Here is a 7,275-nt window from a genome sequence, read left to right on the forward strand (position 1 = left end):
GGGCAGAGAGAGAAAGAGAACCAGGGAGAGAGAGAGAGGAAAGAGAGAGAGGAGAAAGAGAGAGAGGGAGAAAGAGAGAGAAGAGAAGAGGAGTACCGGAGAGAGGAGGAGAAAGAGAGAGAGGAGAAAAGAGAGAGAGAGATTTCTATTTATAGAACTGTGCCGTCTGTTCACCCACGCTCCCGCCCCAGCACACACACACACACACACACACACCACACACACCAACACACACACACACACACACACACACACCACACACACACACACACACACACACACACCCACACACACACACACACACACACACACACACACACACACACACACACACACACAGACAGACACACACTACCGTCCCCAGCACAACAAACAGAGAAATTCTATCTTTCTCTCAGAGCATTGACACTGCCCCCTCATTAATGATGTATGTCATTAATGAGGCTCTAGTTCGGGCTCCCAAGTAGCGCAGTGGTCTAAGGTACTGCATCTCAGTGCTAGAGGCATCACTACAGRCCCTGGTTCGATTCCAGGTTGTTTCACAACCGGCCGTGATTGGGAGTCCCATAGGGTTGTGCACAATTGGCCCAGTGTTGTCCAGGTTTGGCTCAGGGTAGGCCGTCGTTGTAAATAAGAAATAAGTCTCTCTCTGTCTCTCTCTCTCTCAATTCATTTCATATTTAAGGAGTTTTATCGGCATAGAAACATATGTTTACATTATCAAAGCAAGTGAAATGGATAATAAACAAAATCGAAATAAACAATAAAAAAAATTACAGTAAACATTTCACTCACAAAAGTTCCAAAAGAATAAAGACATTTCAAATGTCATATTATGTCTATATACAGTGTTGTAACAATGTGCAAATAGTTAAAGTACAAAAGGGAAAATAAATAAACATAAATATAGGTTGTATTTACAATGGTGTTTGTTCTCACTTCACTGAGATTTACTGTCAGGGCCCAGATCTGACAGAATCTGTGCAGAAGATCTAGGTGCTGCTGTAGGCCCTCCTTGGTTGGTGACAGAAACACCAGATCATCAGCAAACAGACATTTGACTTCAGATTCTAGTAGGGTGAGTCCGGGTGCTGCAGACTGTTCTAGTGCCCTCGCCATTTCGTTGAGACGGTGTAAGGGGCTACAAGGGGTGAGGGGGGGGGGGGGGTAGAGGACGGGGAGGAGGGAGAGGACGGGGGGAGAGGACAGGGGGACCGGGGAGGGAGTACCATTCGTGGCTGTCACCATGTTCATGACAGGCATCATTCATGGGACACAAAAAGAGAAACAAGAGTTCCCTCACAGTCAGCCCAAGAAACAACACATACACACACACCACAGGCCACACACACACACACACACCACACACACACACACACACACACACACACACACACCACACACACACACACACACACACACACACACCACACACACCACACACACACACACACACACACACACACACACACACACACACACACAATAACAGTCTTGTGTAATAAGTCAAGTTGATAACTACAGTTATTTATCACTTAAATTGACCACAAATCATCATTATGAGCACTTTTCAATCATGTACTCCCCCCCCCTCCCCCCACACCACACGATAAAACGGCACACACTGCAGTGAGGATGACTCAGCCCCCACCGTAACCATGGAAACCAGCACTTCTGCAATCAGTCTCTTAGTAACTGAGCGGTTGCCAAGTAACAGCGTGTGCGTGTGTGTGTATGTGTGTGTGTGTGTGTTTGTATAGTTTGTATGTAATGAATGTGATGTCACACACAGACACACACACTCTTATTGACATTCAAAGATTAGTATCTACTTACACGTGAAGGAACACATATGTGTCACCAGGTGATGAAACCGTGACGCGGTGGAAAGAAGCGGTGATATTTTGGTATAAATGCTCTATGGAATGTATGAACTGATATTAGAAGCCCAACATTAGGGCACGGCAGCCATGTTTCTTTTTACATCATCCAAAATGGCCACCAATACTGAATCCGCTTTAGAAAGGTGATATTCTGTTGATTTATTGTTGCCAAATATGTATATTTTTAATCTTATGCATTTGTGAGTAGGGGACCAGTCTTCAAACAAATACCACCGGTTCTGGCAACCCACATTATGCACACCTGGCAACCCACATTACGCACACCTGGCAACCCACATTACGCACACCTGGCAACCCACATTAGCACACCTGGCAACCCACATTACGCACACCTGGACTTCATCATTGCCTTGATAATTTTTTTACTATGGTTTTCTATGTAGATTAACCCTTACAGTATTATAGACACTATGACTTGCGGTCTTACTATGGTTTATGTAGTAGAACCCTTACAGTATTATAGACACTAGACCTGGGATTTACTATGGTTTCTATGTAGTAGTAGAACCCTTACAGTATTATAGACACTATGATCTGGGATTTACTATGGTCTTCTATGTAGATTAACCCCTTACAGTATTATAGACACTATGACCTGGGATTTACTATGGTCTTCTATGTAGTAGAACCCTTACAGTATTATAGACACTATGACCTGGGATTTACTATGGTCTTCTATGTAGATTAACCCTTACAGTATTATAGACACTATGACCTGGGATTTACTATTGGTCTTCTATGTAGTAGAACCCCTTACAGATTATAGACACTATGACCTGGGAATTTACTATGGTCTTCTATGTAGAATACCCTACAGTATTATAGACACTATGACTGGGATTTTACTATGGTCTTCTATGTAGATTAACCCCTTACAGTATTAGAACACTATGACCTGGGATTTACTATGGTCTTCTATGTAGATTAACCCCTTACAGTATTATAGACACTATGCCTGGGATTTACTATGTCTTTCATGTAGATTAACCCCTTACAGTATTATAGACACTATGCCTGGGATTTACTATGGTCTTCTATGTAGATTAACCCTTACAGATTATAGACACTATGACCTGGGATTTACTATGGTCTTCTATGTAGATTAACCCCTTACAGTATTTATACACTATGACCTGGGATTTACTATGGTCTTCTATGTAGATTAACCTTACAGTATTATAGACACTATGACCTGGATTTACTATGTCTTTCTATGTAGATTAACCCCTTACAGTATTATAGACTCATGGACCTGGATTTACTATGGTCTTCTATGTAGATAACCCCTTACAGTATTATAGACACTATGACCTGGGATTTACTATGGTCTTCTATGTAATTAACCCCTTACAGTTATTATAGACACTATACCTGGGATTTACTATGGTCTTCTAGTAGTAGAACCCCTTACAGTATTATAGACTCTATGACCGGGATTTACTATGGTCTTCTATGGTAGATTAACCTAACAGTATTATAGACACTTATGACCTGGGATTTACTATGGTCTTCTATGTAGATTAACCCCTTATCAGTATTATAGACACTAATGTCCTAGGATTTACTATGGTTCTATGTAGATTAAACCTTACAGTATTATTAGACACTATGACCTGGGATTTACTATGGTCTTCTATGTAGATTAACCCTTACAGTTTATAAGACACTATGATCCTGGGATTTACTATGGTCTTCTATGTAGATAAACTCCTTACAGTATTATAGACACTATGACCTGGGATTTACTATGGTCTTCTATGTAGATATAACCCCTTACAGTATTATAGACACTATGACCTGGATTTACTATGGTTTCTATGTAGTAGAACCCCTTACAGTATTATAGACACTATGACTGGGATTTATGTGTCTTCTATGTAGATTAACCCTTACAGTATTATAGACACTATGACCTGGGATTTACGATGGTCTTCTATGTAGATTAAACCCTTACAGTATTATAGACACTATTACCTGGAGTTACTATGGTCTTCTATGTAGATTAACCCCTTACAGTATTATAGACACTATGACCTGGGAATTACTATGGTCTTCTATGTAGAGTTAACCCTTACAGTATTATAGACACTATGACCTGGGATTTCTATGATCTTCACATAGAAGAACCACGTACCTTCCAACGAGTCCTATGTGCTTGTGAGCATCATAGAACAGGAACATGTTACATGTGTGTGATCGTGAGAGTCTCTATCTAACATGACATAGACCACACCCCTTCTTCCATAATAGTGGTGTATATAACATGACATAGCCACACCCCCTTCTTCCATAATAGTGGTGATCTAACATGACATAGACCACACCCTTCTTCCATAATTAGTGGTGTATCTAACATGACATGGGCCACACCCCTTCTTCCATAATAGTGGTGTACTAACATGACATAGACCACACCCCTCTTCCATAATAGTGTGTATCTAACGACATAGACCACACCCCTTCCCATAATGTGGTGTATCTAACATGACATAGACCACACCCCTTCTTCCATAATAGTGGTGTATCTAACATGACATAGACCACACCCCTCTTCCATAATAGTTTGTAATCATCAACATGACATAGACCACACCCCTTCTCCATAATAGTGGTGTATCTAACAGACAAGACCACACCCCTTCTTCCATATAAGTGGTGATACTAACATGACAATAGACCACACCTTTCTTCCAGTGCCAGAGGTTACTGCAATGTAAAAACAATGTTGGTGCCTGTTGCAAATTCAAACTGAAATGAAAGATAACCTGACACGGCAAAATCACAAGAGGTCAAATGGACTGAGCATGCTTCACTCCAGACAGATCCACTGACCCAGCATACCATGCTTCACTCCAGACAGATCCCACGGACCCAGCATACCATGCCTTTACACCAGACAGATCCCACGGACCCAGCATACCGTGCTTCACTCCAGCCAGATCCCAGCTGACCAGCATACCGTGCTTCACTCCAGCCAGATCCCACTGACCCAGCATACCGTGTTTCACCATCCAGCCAGACCCCATGGACCCAGCATCACCATGCTTCATCCAGCCAGATCCCACTGATCCAGCATACCATGCTTCACTCCAGAGAGACCCCACTGAGCCAGCATACCGTGCTTCACATCCAGACAGATCCCACTGACCCCAGCCATACCGTGCTTCACTCCAAACAGGCCCCACTGACCCACATACCATGCTTCACTCCAGCCAGATCCACTGACCCAGCAATACCGTGCTTCACTCCAGCCAGATCCACGGACCCAGCATACCATGCTTCACTCCAGACAGATCACTGACCAGCATACCGTGCTTCACTCCAGACAGACCCACTGACCCAGCATACATGCTCACTCCAGACAGATCCACGGACCCAGCATACCGTGCTTCACTCCAAGACAGATCCCCAGAGCCGCATACTCTGCTCCACTCCAGCCAGATCCCACGGACCCAGCATACCGTGTTCTTCACTCCAGCCAGATCCCACGACCCAGCATAACCATGCTTCACTCCAGCCAGATCCCACTGACCCAGCATACCATGCTTCACTCCAGCCAGATCCCACTGACCCACATACCATGCTTCCTCCGCAGATCCCACGGACCCAGCATAGCCACTGGCTTCCCTCCAGGCACAGATCCCACAAGACCCAGCATTTTACATGCTTACTCCAGAGAGACCCCCACCCCACAACCAGCTTGGAGATAGCTGTGTTCTCTCTGACATTATTATTACTAGTAAAGCTATGGCTGTCTGACTATTTCCTCCACCCTGCACTGTGTGAAGAGAGTCCTCTCCTCCCCTCTCCTCTCCTCTCCTCTCCACCCCTCTCCTCCCAGCTGATCCTTCTCTCCTCTCATCTGCTCTCCTTTCTGTGCTGCATTGAACATGCTGTGGAAAAAAATGTGTTAATTTTATTATATTCTATTCTACTCTAATCTAGTCTATTCTGTGTTTGCCTGATACATGTTATCCTGACTTGATCTGTTTGTTCTGTATTTTTTATGGTCCCTTCTTCTCTGTGGAGTTTAATTCATGCTGTTTGCAGTGCTAGCAGGCTAGGCTAATTGCTAAGCTAAAGCGCTAGTAAACTAAAGCAACTGTACACTGAAGAGCTAGCAGGCTAAAGCGCTCTGCTAGGCTGGCTGGCCCACCCACACACAGCTCCTCCTCCACAGGAGCCCCCCCCCCTCGCTCGCTTTCTCTCTCAATTCAATTTAAGGGCTTGATCTGTCTCTCTTGCTCTCTTTCTCTATATCTCTTTCTCTATCTCTCTTTCTCTTTCTCTTTCTCTTTCTCTTTCTCTTTCTCTTTCTCTTTCTCTTTCTCTTTCTCTCTCTCTATCTTTCTCTTTCTCTCTCTCTCTCCAGCTGATTGACGTCAGCACTGACGCACAGTGCCCGGAGTGGCCAGCACTTCAAAGGGCGCCACACGCAGGACTGAAAATTAGTATTTTTAGCTGGCAGGGAGAGAAGAGGAAGAGGAGAGTGGCTGGGCTTTGTCTGAGAGAGCACACACAGCTTAGTTAACAACACACTGAGCCATCTCTTCTCTCTCTCTCTCTGTCTCTCTGTCTCTCTCTCTCTCTTTCTTTCTTTCTCTCATACCCGCTATCTCTCTCTCTCTCTCCTTTTTCTTTCTCTCTCTCTCTCTCTTTCCCTCTCTCTTTCTCTCTCTCTCCCTCTCTCGCCCTCTCGCTTTCTTCCTCTCGCCACCCACCCCCCTTTTCATTAGAAAAACAAGTGCTTACGTCAGTTAGGGTTTCCAGTTCAGTTCAGTAGGATAGTTCATAACACAGTTATTATTATGGTTATAAAGGGGATTCTTTCTATTCTTACCTCTCCTCTTCCCCCTTTCCCTTCTCGTCCTCTCCGTCTCTCTCCCCCTTTCCCCCTCTCCGTCTCTTCCCCTTCTCCTCTTCCCGTTTTTTTTTTTCTTTTTTTTTTCCGCTGCTCTTCACTCTCCTTTGCTTCCCTTCTCCTTCAATCATGGCCTGTGTTTCACATACCGTATTTTCACACACACACAACACACACACAACCACACACACACAACACACACACACACACACACACACACACACACACACACACACACACACACACACACACACACACACACACACACAACACACACACGTCCCTCCAGAGGCTTCTGCGTAGCTGATGCATCAGGCTAGCTCGTTGACCCATGCTGTCCAACAAAGCTGGGTGGATTCGGGCGATGAAGCTGGCAAAGCTGGGTGATGTTCGGGCGCTATGAACCAGTGGTATGGTCGGGGCGATGAAGCTGCGCTGGGGTCGCCAGAAGCGAGTGGGTGGATGGTTCGGGTCGCGATGAAGCTGCGCCAAAGCTGGGTGGGGATGGTT

This window comes from Salvelinus sp. IW2-2015, unplaced genomic scaffold (assembly GCF_002910315.2).
Source record: "Salvelinus sp. IW2-2015 unplaced genomic scaffold, ASM291031v2 Un_scaffold5340, whole genome shotgun sequence".
Taxonomy (NCBI): domain Eukaryota; kingdom Metazoa; phylum Chordata; class Actinopteri; order Salmoniformes; family Salmonidae; genus Salvelinus; species Salvelinus sp. IW2-2015.